Source organism: Triturus cristatus, chromosome 9 (assembly GCF_964204655.1).
Source record: "Triturus cristatus chromosome 9, aTriCri1.1, whole genome shotgun sequence".
In the NCBI taxonomy this organism is placed as follows: Eukaryota; Metazoa; Chordata; class Amphibia; order Caudata; family Salamandridae; genus Triturus; species Triturus cristatus.
The window spans coordinates 1237443300-1237457549 of record NC_140592.1 but is presented as its reverse complement, the minus strand read 5'-3'; the positions used below and the strand labels follow the sequence as shown (position 1 = coordinate 1237457549).

Genomic DNA, 14250 nt, shown 5'->3' with positions numbered 1-14250 from the left:
GAAATTATATTATCGTAATAAAGGAGTGTGTTCCATTAGAGAAAATGTTATATTTGAATAATTTGATATATAAAAGAGATAGAGGGAAGAATAGAGGAGAGGGAAAGAAGAGAAGAAAGAGGGGAAAAGAGAGAAAAAGAAGGGAGGGTTAAATGAGTCAAGTAAAAATGGGTGTTATAAGAAAGAAGAGCGTGAGGATAGAAATGAAGTAAAAGGTAACCATAGTAAGTCCGACTTAATCTTTAAATAAATAGAAGAGTGGGAGACAGAAGCAATTCTATGTTCATCACAAATCAAATTCCACCATAAAAAAAGGATATTTTAGAGTTATCATCCCGACAAGTTAATATAACTTTAAAGGCAATAGCAATAAAGAGGTCAAATAGAACAGTTTTGAGAGGGGGTGATCGAAATCCGTAGATATGGTACCTAAAAAGATATTGTGAATAGCAAATGGTACATCACAATTAAAAATCTATAAACATTTCGACCAAATAGCTTTCCAGAAGTCCTACACCTTGGGGCAAGTAAATGCATCAGCGAGCCTTCAGAAGAGAGACATGGCCAACATAATGGAGAGAGAATGGTCAATTTTGTGTAGAAAAAAGGGAGTAATTACAACTCTGTTATAAATAAAATATAGGGATTGTGTAATATTGGCAGCTTTAGAGGTTTTGAAGATTTTTTGCCACATTCGGTCCCATTGATGAACAGAGAGTGATTTAGATAAGTCTTGTTCCCAAAGTAATTCGATAGGAGATTTACTCTGAGTGTTAGCAGGTGAGGATAAGGTTTTATATATAAAAGAAGCACTTGGAGTTGGATCAAGGGGAGTTTGAAATAGGGGTGTAACAGGAGTAAAAGAAATAGGAGTAGAGTTGGAATTAAAGTTTTGTAGAAAGGTTTAGAGAACAGGAGATAATGTGTTGTATTGATGAATACAAGAGTCGGGAAGGTTAAATTTCTCTTGTAACTGTGGAAAGGATAGAAGCGAGTTATTAACCAACAGCTGATGTACATAAAATATAACTGATGGATACTTCTAAGCACAAATTCCAAACCTTGTGAATATCCCCTGGCACCAGACTGGATCCAGACACTCGAAAGCAGAGCTCCTGCATGCAGGTAGGTGTCGTCATGCGACTTTGCATCCACGCCGTTCTGTGTCGGGGATGACACACGGAGCACCATATAAGTACCACTCATGCACTCTGTCAGTTTCTTTCAGTGCGTTCGGATGTGGATCCAGAGTTCTGCTCCTTCGTTCTTCACTCTGAAAGGGCATGTTACCCCTAAAACGACAGGGTTTAAGTCTTGCAAGGACCTTCGCAAACAGATGTCTGTGAAAGATCCATATGAGGTGGGCTTTTGATGCCCAGGTTCGACACAAGTCTTAAAAGGCTGTGACGACTGTGCCTAGCTAAATCTTAAAGTATTTGAGAACGTAAAGCTGTTCGTGGCGAAGCACTGGCAGTCTCCACACTGGTCCCACCACTAGAGGAAGGAGAGAGCACGGACCAGCTCCACCCAGCTTCTGAAGTCATTTCCACAGACAATCTTCTTTGAGGTTGAAGGTTTTGAGTAGGTCAAAGAAAACACAAAATAAGTCCATGTGGGACTCTGCCCTTTCCTGACAATTTTTGTTCTCCAGAGATGGCCGAATGGTGTCACTGGTCCACTGAGGAGCAGATTCAGTCCTGGAGTACCCCGAGTTCCCTGGTCATCAGCGATGTCACAGCAAGTCTAAGCCTTTCAGGCCATTCTGCAATTCTTTGACATACTTCTGGCTTCCTCTGGCGTTCCTTCAGGCCCCAAGGACCTGCATAGGCCTCCAGATTCATAACCGCCAGTGGGATCGCCCTCGGCGCCGTCAGTGTCCCTTGAACCCATTTCGGGTTCTGTACTTGTGTCAGGACTGGCTTTGGGCCTACTGGCAAAATATGCAGTGGGCCCTCGAGCTCCAATGCCACTGGTGTCGGAGATGGAGCCGCAACTCACTGTGGTATCCAACTGCGATCAGGCTTTATCGCGTTCAAGAGTATGTCCAGATTTTGATGTTCCGCAACCAGTGTTGAATCCATCACACTCATACATGATTCTGCTCCCGCGCAGTCATGCATGGACACTACTCACGTTTTTGAGCTGGAACTCAGACCATAGCCAGCCATAAAGAAATGACATTGGTGGGGATAGGGAAACGTTTGCATCTCCCTATGAGGACAGCTGGTACATGGGCTAGTAGGATGCAAGTGGGTTGGACACCTCACCTGATACTGGTTTGCTAGCCCCCTGGTCTGACAACAGAAGAAAGTACATCTTTGGTCACTGTGATTAGGAGGGCTGCTGACCTCCTTGACCTTTGCCTCCACACCATGGGGGTAAAAATTAGGCCCGGGCGAAAATGTAGTTCCGTTCGCGGAAATTGCGATAATTTGACATTTTCTCGTTCCGCGTAGAGCGCGAAAATGTCAAAATTTCCGGTTTCCGCAGCTTGGCGATAATTTGTTTCTTGCTCGCGCTGTAAAATAATACATTCTCGCGCGCGCGCGATCGCCTTATCTGAATCCCTGCGTTCGCCGACAAGTTTTCTTGTATTGTATTGTTTTTAGCCATTTGCGCTGTCTCGCGACAGATCGCGCCCGCAGTGACGTCATGCGTTGTGCGATCCCGTCTTTCTTCTCGTGATCATGCACCGCGAGACAACTCAAAACAAGATGGCCGCGCCCGCAAGCAACCACATGGGTAAGTTGGCGACCCGCAACCATGCAGAAAATCTCGCGAACATGCGGGAAAAAAACTTCCGCATCTTCGCGATATTTCCGCTTGTTTGCGATAATTTTAAACATTTTCGCGATAATTTGCTAAAGTTAATTTCGCAAAATTCCGCCCACCCCTAGTAAAAATGAATATGCTGTCCTGCAACCTGGCCAAGTACCGACTGAACCTCTATTGCTCTTTTGTCCTCCGTGACACACTGTTGGACACTTTGGCTAAACCGTGCATGGACCCACAGTCAACTGAAAGTTGCCTGATGCTATAGACCTATTCCATAATCTGGTATTTGTTTAGCGCAAACTAATCACCCATAAGGGTCTCAAGGTGCTGGGGGCTGTCGGTGAGATTAAGTGAGCTATTGCCCGGAGTGCTTAGCAGAGCTGGCTCTGTGGATCAAACCGTGAACCTCACGCTTCGAAGGCAGCCACTCAGACCGCTGCACCACTCCTCTCACCCAGATTCTCAACTCCAGGTGACCCAGATTTTTTAACCAATCTCCAAGCCCCTGAAAGCTTGGTAATAGAGACGCCCACCAGTAGAGTAAACCCTAATGTCTTCCCAACCACTCCTCCTGACAGGAAGTCAAAACATGTCTATACCTTTGGTAAACAAATTTTCTCCTCACCTAGCCTTGTTCTAAATTGGGTAATGTAAGCTGTCTACTCAGCCGTATACCCACACACTTTGGGACATGGTCGGTGAGATTTTACCGGCGGTCCCAGCCCAAACCATTCAGAATGTTCGGAGGGTGCCAAATTCATCATCCCTTTGGGGCTAGACACCACAGACTGTCTGGGAAGGGCTAAAAGAGCTACCCATGGAAGAGGTCCACCAGCCTTATCAGTGGGGAGTGGGAGTGGTTTTCGCTAGTTCCTTGTTTGGAAGAAGCCGCTTGGGTGTTTACGAAGGTGAAGGTGGTAGTCGCTGCCCTTCCGCAGAGGTCGGGATACTAGCCTCCCCCTACTGCACCGGCGCCTCTTTCTGTTGGATGCTCGTGTCTACCTGCAAATTCCTCACCGCTCTCCACATGCCGTGGAGTGGTCTCTTTATATCACCTAAAAAGTTCCCAAATTAGAGATCTGCACACTGGTACTGGCAACTGTGTTGTGCTCCGTTTCCGAGGGCGCGTCGAAAGTCAAGCATGAAACTGGTGCCGTGTGGCGCTTATATGCTGCTCCACTCTGTCACTTCCGGGGGTGGAATGAAGCCTGCGTGGCGCCACCTAGCGACGCACAGGAGCACTGCCATGAAAAGCTTCCCGATCCAGTCTGGTGCTTGGGGAATATGATAAATGTGCGGTTAGATAAAGTATCCGCCCAAAAGACCATCACCGAAGGTAAGATGTGTGTTTGATTCCATCACAGACGGGAAACTTCATTTAATTTACACCTAGCCAGCTACTTTGAGTGACTCTTTCTACTAATAGGACTGCAGTGAGTATCAGCTCACATTTTCATCTAATTACCTCTGCCACTAGGTCCCCTTAAGCTCCTTCTCGCCAGTACAGCCATAGATGACAAATCCATTGTCCAATGCATACACATAAGATGTACGGGACTAGCATTCTATAATGAATATATATGCACCTCACCTTCCCTGGTAAGCACATAAAAGTTCATACTCTGTGTTCACGTACCTGTATGGTACATGAGTGCTGCTCCTATATATAATACCCAAACTTTTACAGCAGCACCACTTCGATGGTCAACTATTTACCACTTTAATACTTATGGAATGGACAGTGGACCAAAAATACATGTACAGCACCCATACCGTTGATCACCCCCCCAAAAAAATGTCTTTATCTGATAATGTTAAACATCCTTGTGTGCACTTGTCCGGTTGTGACATCTTGATGCTTGTTTCCTATTGTGTATATATGTTTGTTTGTCTGTGGTTCAGCTCAGACTCTGCTTTGTTATTTACCACTTTACTCCAGAAGCCAAAAGACTTCACTATTGTTCATTTATTTGCAGTAACTTATATGTTCTCATCTAGAATACCACCCCTGACGTTACTTTTGCGATTAACTTCCAAACAAACATAGAGGCTTATGTCTGGCCTTCTGCACAGATATGGAGCACGTGTCTTGTCTACTAACAGAGTCAGATCTGTCACCTTAAGACGAATCATGAATCATTCGTTGGCGCTCTTTTCTGGAGCTCTTCCAGAGGGGTTTAGATTAATTCCAGAATGTGGAATTTATTGCTTGAGTGGTGGCTGAGGGAATGTTCAATAAGGTTGCCTGTGTGTTTCAGCAAATCGTGTATACTGTGAACTCTTTGCCAGCCCAGACTGCCATTTCAGAATATCTTCCCTCGCTGTCTTTGGGAAGGAAGAATGAACGATTACTATCGGTGCTTGTCGCTCATCCTCGCTCTGTACAAACTGAGTGTCGATTCTCACATGCTTATTACTCTGCACAATGCAAGATTGTGTTTCTTCCCAAGTTTGTAAGGCTAACCTCAACTGGGTGTTGATCACTTCTCCTCATATTCACCTTCTGAATGTTATATACTCAAAGCGTGATAATAATCTCTGCAGCCTTGAAAAAGTCCCTTGAGGAACAAAACACATGTTGGCTGTTTTGATTTAATGAAAATAATAAGACTGTTCTGTTAGAATGAAAATGACCAACTGTCCTGTCAACTGGATAATAAGAACTGCATGTTTCCAAGACTGTTCCATTGAAAACAATTAAAAAAAGCACCCTCCCTTTGCCAATATGCCCTTAGAAGGCCCGCTTCCCTTCTGGCTGCAGCCTTTCCGCCTAGTGCTCCAGTCGCTTGAGCAGTCACGGTGAAGGCTGGGGCATGCATCATGGTGAGCCTATTGGCCATATGCAGATCTCTTTGCTCTTCAGCTTGCCTCCCTTGTTTCCAGAAGGGTGATTAAGGAGTTCATTAAAAATGTCTTTAGAGCATTTCCTTCGATCAGACATCCTTGACACCATGGGATCGGAGCACAATATTAGGTCAACTCATGAAAAGTTCCTTTGAACCCATGTATAGGGAGTCTCAAAAGCCTGTTGTGGAAAACAGCACTGTTCCTTGCTCAGACCTCTGCTATGACAGTGGCATATAATCAAAGAACCTTTTTATAGATTCAGCAAGGGCAGGGGGCCTAATTAGGAGTTTGGCTAGCAATAGGACCGCCAAACTCGTGGTGGAGGTGCGTGGCGGTCGAGGATCGCCGCACCAAGGGTCTGACTGCCGTATTATGACTGCACCGGTAGGATCGTGAGTGGACCGCTGCCAGGGACCAGTGATCGCTGGCGTGGCGGTCTTGAGACAGCAAGCATATAACAAGTTTTCTCACTGTAGGAAAGTGGGTTTTTGGTAGTGGCAAATGTGGGTCTGCCACTGGCAATAAGGCCACTAACACGTGATAGGACTCAGCATAAGTCTTAGAAAATTATTCCTATGCTCAACCTTTGGTAACGTGGCTGCGAGCAGACAAGCTTAACTTCAAAGACAGATATGTAAAGCATTTAAAAACACCATTTCAGTAAATAATTAAGACACAACACATAATAAAAATCAAACACCAATTGATAAAAATAGGAAATATTTTTATCTTTAAAATGACACCAAAACGACAAAAATCCAATGTAGGGAACCGGAGATATGAATTTTCAAAGATTTAATAAAATATAGCACTTAGAAGATTATAGCACCATATTGTGATACCTGCTCACGATAGACTGGGCCAAAGTCAAAGTTTCAGGCCAGGCGCGATGGAGCCCCGAGCGGCTACTGCTCCCGGCAGGTCCCGGTCTCAGTTTCTACCTTCACACTTAGAAACTTTTCTGGAGCTTTTCTTCCCAAGGGTCCTCAAAGCTCCCAGCCAGTCCGGATCCGGTGAGGGTTTGCCGGCTTGATTTGTGACGAGGTCCCGGTCAACTTCCCTGGAGTGGACTTACAAAATATTTCAAGATTGCTTCAGCGGGACAACCCAGGAATCCAGGCCAACACGGGATGGAAGGCAGGCGCCTTGGCTCTCGCGGTTGCTCCCCGTCACCTTTTCTACGAGCGGACTTAGAAACTTTTCTGGAGCTTTTTCTCGCGGGGTCTCTCGATGCTCCTCATGTAGCTGGATCCGGTGAGGGTTCACCGGCTTCAGATTTCTCTTAGTCCCGGTCAGTCTCTGAAAGTTGAGGCTATGGAGCTTTTAGCGGGACAAACCTGGTTTGTGTGGCCGGCTCGCGGTTGAAGGCAGGCGGCTTGGCTGGGCAGGTTGAGTCGGTCCCTCTATGGAGCTTTTTTTCAAAGCTCTCCAAACTTCTTGAACTTCTTCCTGAAGTTCCTCAAGGGGTCCCAAAGTCTCGCAAATTTACTGCAAGGGTCTGGAAGCTCCAAGACGGTCCTTGAAAGTTGAGGACATCAGTTCCCACAATCCACTGTTACAAAACCCTTACAAATCCACTGATGGTTCTCCAAGGTGTAGATTTAGTTGGTGATGTTCCAGTTGAGCTCTTTTAACCTGTAGCTTTCAGGGAGTCCACGCTTTAGTTATTTTTCAGCAAAATAATCCACAGGGCTGTAGTTTCAGATGGTGCAGTTTTCAGAGGTCAGGCCTTAGAAATCTTTGCACAGCAAAACTTCTCAGCAGGGCACTTCTTGCTTCAGTAAATTTCAAGCAGCAGATCTGGAGGGCTCTGCACCTCTCAGATACTTATTCCAAGTTCTCTGGGTCATGCAGGAGGTAACTTCTGACCAATGGGTGCAGGATAACTCCTCAAAGTTATGACCACATCCTGTAGAGTGTGGCATTATTTTGTCCCAGAGTGCATCAAATCTTCCAAATCCATAATGGCTGATTTTCCAGCAAGGAGGTAAGAGCTTGCTAAACACACCCCTAGGATGGCTAATTTACTTAGATTCCCCCCCTTGATTCTGCTCATACCTTCCTTAATCCTACCATCTGCCTGAGGTGGTAAGTTCAGAGCTGTAAATGACACTGGCCTCTGCTCTCCTCTTTGAAGACCATGGTTTACGACTCCTACCCCTGGCCTGGCATTCCTATGGAACAGCACACCGCCCTCCCAGCAGAGCTGGTCAACTCCAGGGGCTCTTTATCACCTCTTCAAGGTAGCCTGGCGAATCCGCTTAACTCTGACCAATCAGGACAGACCACTGGAAGGCAGAATTTGGACTTCCAAACAAGAAAGTCTTATAACTTCTTGTATGTACACTTTAGGAGAAATTCAACAATATGATATTGTTGGATTTAATAATACCATTCTGGGAAGTCTTTAAATGGCATTTCTATCCCTATCCTATCCATAGTTATTAATCAAAAACTACCTACCATGTTAACCTATGTAACAGGGGATTTGCAATGGGAAAAATGACTTGGGCCAGCACCAGGACTTAAAAAAACATATTTTATAGGCACTTGTCTTATATCTACAGGAACCTCACCCATTGTGGTGCCTTTTTGAAAGTCACCACTGTGGTAACGCAAAAGGACAGCCCACCAGCCTACGAGGAAACTCGTAATTTGGCGGGCTGCGGACGTTCGTGTTTTGCAGTGCAGAGTGGCGGTGTGCCGTCCCACTCCTGCACCACCAACCTTGTAATCCGGCCCAGAGTATTGTTACACAGTAATCCACAGATCACTCCTAAAGGGCCTTCTGACTCATCTCAATGAGCCATACAGGCTGACAGCTTTTTCCCAGAACTACTCACATGCATCAGAAAGGGACCTGCACTCACTAGACGGCTGCAGATGTTTGAAGTTGTAAATATAAAGAAACAAATACTTCAGAGCACATGACTAGCTCCTGATTTCCTTGTTCAAACAGGCCATTCCATTACCTTTTGCCATGTGACTGCTAGGAGTGGGCTACGAAGACGGCCAGAGCGCAGCCTATTGGAAGTGTTAGCATGGTCAGCTGTAGAGGTTCCGTTAGCCCAGATTTGTAGAGTGGTCCATTTATACAGCGTGGCTGCCTGTTACAGCAGCGGAGCAAGAGTTAGGGCTGGTTTAGCAGTTCTGCATCATCTTTCTCAGTAAGGGGAGGCCTTTTACTTTTTATCTAGCCATTCGCACTTACACGTTATGCCCCATGCTACTTGTGTGTTAATCTGAATCATGCATGTGAATCTATGAAAGATCAAATTCTAGAGAAGAAAAATTTTAGTGTAAAGGCTTATCTTTACTTGTTGTTCTCTTGCCACCGGTGTGCTGGAAGTCTGAGGCTGGGTGGCCTGTGGGAGGGGCGGTGTGTGCTGCACCTTTACTTCAGTTCTTCTTTAAAGGGGCGAGTCTGATCTAAAGTGGCATCGGCCTAAGGCCTTTCAGGCATGTTCTATTCTCTTAGTACTGTTTAAAGTGGCCATGGAACTCTCAAAGTGACTACGAGGAATGAGTCAAACATGACTCTATGAAAGATACCAACGCTGGAGAATTGTAGTTACAGGTAACTCTTTTCTGTGAACAGCTTTAGTCAACTGAGAATGTATTAAGTACATCCCTCCGACCAAACATTAACTTTGGTACTGTGAGATAAGCTGATGTTCTGTTGCATCTGGCAGCTCCTCGGAGTAGTCCTTGATGACACCAGGAGCTATACTTCTCTTGATCAGACTCCGTCTTCACTCCGCCTAGCCTGAGTGCCTCGGGTGGAGGGGGGTGAAGGACCCTTCCATGTAATGGTGGCTCAGTGGACTAATGCGTCCACTGCAGGGGCCTGTGTTCGACCTCATGGTCACGGGTTCAAAACCCGGCGGGTCCCCTCAGCCTTTCATCCATCTAATGTCGATAAAATGAGTACCATTGAGTTGCGTAACAATAAACATCTGTTATTTAGCGCCAAGATGCCTCTGGGTGAACGTGCGCCTGACACATACACGTTATGTTATGTAATGCCATTCTCCACTTCATGCACGCGTTTACTCCTGTAGACACCACACACATCCCTCCTTTCAGACTATCACACCCACTTCTTAGAGAGAACTTGCCTTTCGGCCTTGACACTCCTGCGACCAAAACGAGGCGGCGGAAGAGCCTAATGCCTCTTTTTACAGCGCTAAGAAGCGCGACACCTGTAGCAGTAAGTGCTGTACAACAGGAGCTTTTACAGTCTACCTTTTAAGGGGCTATTTAAAAGGTTGGTTAATTAAGGGGCTCTTGAAAGTTTATGGGGCCTGGGCAGGAGAAAAACCTTGAAAAATCCAGAGCCTGGCAGGCCGCGGGGAGTGATTGAAACCGCAGGGTCCCCCAGAGGCCTCCGTGCTCCGGTAACAAACCTCTCGCAGGCCGTTTATCACTAAAATGTTATGGTCAGCAGCAAACCCCAGCAACTGCTGCTGTGAACTCCAGGCCCTGCTGTAAATTGGGCTCGTAACGCGGGCTCCTGTGGCGGGGGCTAAGTGCGCAGGCCTTGTACGAGGGGGGAGGGGGGCATTGATTTTCATTTGGTGCTTAAATTGGACTAACAAGCTGTTGGAGTGCACCTACCGCCGTGTTTTTAGTACTACACCCTCCAGCGTCTAAATGTCTTTTGTCGCCTGCCTCTGATTAGCTTAGTGTCGCCATTAACTTTTATATCATCCCAATTGTTCAATTATACACGCATTTTATTTTATGCGCGTGTCTGCAACGCAGCCCTACCATTGGTACGGCACTGGAGCGCTCTTGGAGTTTGGCTTTTTCATCGGCCGTTTGTGCTTGTGTTGGGCTAGTGAGGGTAGGTTTGGCGAATGTACCATTTATGAATTAATACTGTGGGCTAATGGCTGTGGTTTGCCTGGGCAGACGGTTCTCTTGATGGGCACAGCAAGTCGGGGCTGTAGCGTTGATGGGTGCTTGTTCATAAGTTAACCTAACTGGAACATATTTCACTACACTAATTCAACACTAATTCTTTATGCGTTCCGGAGTAGAGTGCTACTCGCTGAAAAAGCGCTTCGACGCCTCGGCAGGGGTAGTAAGCGCTATAATACAATACAAAACAGAATAGTTCTTATGATTTGTGGTGGTGTTTGTGGCTCCACTTGGGGGAATGATGGATCCTTGCCTGAGCACAGCGAACCAGGTTTGTAGCGTTGATCGGTGGTTGTGTGTAGGTTAACCTAACTGGCACGGAATGAGTCTTATGACTAGTGGTGGTGTTTGTGGTTCCACTGGGGTGAAGATTGATCCTTGCCTGAGCACAGCGAACCAGGTTTGTAGCGTTGATCGGTGGTTGTGTGTAGGTTAACCTAACTGGCACGGAATGAGTCTTATGACTAGTGGTGGTGTTTGTGGTTCCACTGGGGTGAAGATTGATCCTTGCCTGAGCACAGCGAACCAGGTTTGTAGCGTTGATCGGTAGTTGTGTGTAGGTTAACCTAACTGGCACGGAATGAATCTTATGACTAGTGGTGGTGTTTGTTGTTCCACTGGGGTGAATGCTTGTTCCTTGCCTGGGCAGACCAAGTCAGGGCTGTATCTTTCATGGGTGGTTGTGTGTAGGTTAACCTAACTGCCACAGAATGGTTCCTATGACTTGTGCTGGTGTTTGTGGCTACACTGGGGTGAATGCTTGTTCCTTGCCTGGGCACAGCGAACCAGGTTTGTAGCGTTGATCGGTGGTTGTGTGTAGGTTAACCTAACTGCCACAGAATGGTTCCTATGACTTGTGGTGGTGTTTGTGGCTACACTGGGGTGAATGATGGATTCTTGCCTGAGCACAGCGAACCAGGTTTGTAGCGTTGATCGGTGGTTGTGTGTAGGTTAACCTAACTGGCACAGAATGGTTCTTACGGCTTGTGCTGGTATTTGTGGTTCCACTGGAGGGAATGCTTGTTCCTTGCCTGAGCACAGCAAGCCAGCTCTGTTCCATTGAATGGTGGTAGTGTGTAACGGTTACAGAACTGGCACAGAATGGCTCTTAAGGCTTGCGTGGTGTTTTGAGAGAGGTGTGCTGTTGCGGTGCTAACAAAATGTCTACACTGTATGTAAGTTACTGAAAGCAGTGACCTTATAATGCGAGTCCTGCAACATCACAACCGCACGATAGAATGAAGGCTCACACTTTCTTGATTTCCACTGATAAAAACAGAGCCCCAACTATTTTCCTGTCTTTTTTAGTCTTTAAATATGGATAAAAACGGGAACTTGGTGGTTTTTGCGCGATTCTAAATGCAGTAAGTCACGACTGATGGCTAATTACTGTGCAGAGTAACAGGCAAGGGAGTTAAAATAGAGAGGGAGTTTCCTAATAAGGCTTAAACATCAGTGAGTGTGCATAAGGTTGATACTAAAATATGTATATCTTCATATAATTGTATTAATTGATCATCTATGAGGATTCATATAATTAAAATCTGTCAGGCCTTCATGTATGAGTGTACATTTATCGACTAAATGTACAAATATACTAGTTTCAGCTTCATTTTTCCTAAACTCCAAAATAATTATGGATAGTTGCAGAAAAAAATAGCCAGGAATAAATTTGGAAAAATACAGACTGCACTGTCGATAAATAAATACCATTAAACCGAAACCCTAAATAGAATAGCTTCAGACAGGTGTGTTACACATGCCCAGCCAGAAGACACTCCATATGAAAGCATCATCTCAGGACCAAAAGGACTCGAGCCCGGCCTTGCGGTTTCCAAACAGGACTATTTCCCGCCTACATGTTGGGGTTACTCCACATCTGTGACCCCGGGCACCCCCAACCCTGTAAGTAGCTTCTAGAATCTGCAGCGCTGCTCTGTCTTCAATGTGAGCTGCGAACCAAAAGTGTGACAATGTGGAGTTCAAACCATCCTTCACCCCAAGGAAGAGGAGGAGTCGAAGGGGCCTTTCATAAGCAGTTCAGCACGTTTCCTGCAATCTGATGCCCATAATACATTGTTCAAAGGCAGAATGCCCCAACGGTGCCCCTCCAATATCATTTTATCCTCCATCCAGTTTATAGCAATTTTGCTTGGGAAAAGTTCCAGAAATGAAATAGCGAACAGTACTGCATGCTGCACAGCTGAATTTCCTTTTGTCTCGATAGTCACAGTAATTTGGATTTTAGATCTGTGATGCTCACAGTGGAAGTGTCTCCTCAGATTCGTGATGCTGATGGAGAGATGCACGTGGTAGGTAGAAGTCCGCGGATGGTGAAGGCACTGTGTGCTCTTTGCTTTCCTTGTTGCGTTGGGCCAGGAAGGGGCGCAGGTCCTAGGCAGAGGCCTGTAGCCGTCACCCCAAGCACGAGTAAGCCAACCCTGGGGCGGTCTAGAAACTCAGCCACTCTGGCAACCACGACTGCGTTTGGCAATCTTGGTTTAGGTCGCTCCGCTGACTTTTGGCCAAGTTCATGCTATAGAAATACCAGATATATAGGCCTGCCAGCTCACATGGTCCCACAGTGTGACACAATATCTGTTCCCATCACACGGTCTCCTGGTGAGGAGACGATATCACAGGGTGGCAGGCAAAAGAGCCTCTTGGGTACTTCTCGACACGAGGCCTCGTCCCCTCCAAAGCCCCGTACCCTACTCAACCGGTGAGATTTTTGTTCAAGTAGGCAGGTCTGATTGATATATATATATATATATATATCACTGAAAAAACCATAGGTTTCACACACGTTATAGTTAGGAATTATCATTTACAAAACCTTGCAAATTCACTTAAAAAACCATCGGTTTCACACATGTTCTAGTTAGCTGTACATTTCACTCGTAAAAAACCAATGAAATTCCACGTTATAGTTAGATCAGGTAACTATAACTTGCGCGCCCACAATAAACTGCTCATGACGTCACATATTACATCACTTATTACATGGTCAGTGACATTACTCATGACATCAATGATGACATCTGAAATTACACATTGTGGATTGCGGTCGCGCAAGTTATAGTTACCTGATCTAACTATAACGTGGAATTTCATTGTTTTTTTACGAGTGAAATGTACAGCTAACTATAACATGTGTGAAACCTATGGTTTTTTAAGTGAATTTGCAAGGTTTTGTAAATGATAATTCCTAACTATAACGTGTGTGAAACCTATGGTTTTTTCAGTGAATTTGTACGGTTTTTTAAATGCTAAGTTATGTATTTATTTTTTTATTTTTTTCTGGTTTTTCACTGTGCGCACACCCTGCACGGAGTGCGCTTACAGATATATATATATTGATTTAAATGCTATTTTCTCAGGACCTACTGAACAGATTTACACCAGACCTACAAAAGGCACATCCTTGACCTGAGGACTACCTCTCTGCCAAATTTCAAGTAATTCTGTTCAGCCGTTCGGGCTGTAGCTCGGACTAAAGGTCCTATGGGAAAATGCATGGGGAAAACGCGTTTTGGGACCCCCCTTTTTTCTCAGCACCCGCTTGACGAATCCCCCCGAGACTTTCAGGGTAGGAGCGGAGCGTAGCGCCCCATTAGTTTTGAAAATTTTGCGAGGATTCGTCGACCGGCGCCAAAGTTATTCCAAATAGAATGTTGCGGATTTCCTATGGAAACACGGTCCTAA

The 14250-nt window shown here is 45.6% G+C and overlaps 1 protein-coding gene across 2 annotated transcripts in view; it reads left to right on the top strand.

Moving 5' to 3' along the window:
• CDIN1 (CDAN1 interacting nuclease 1) overlaps window positions 1-14250 on the top strand; it is a 670496-nt gene that overhangs the window by 401969 nt on the left and 254277 nt on the right. The window lies entirely within an intron of this gene.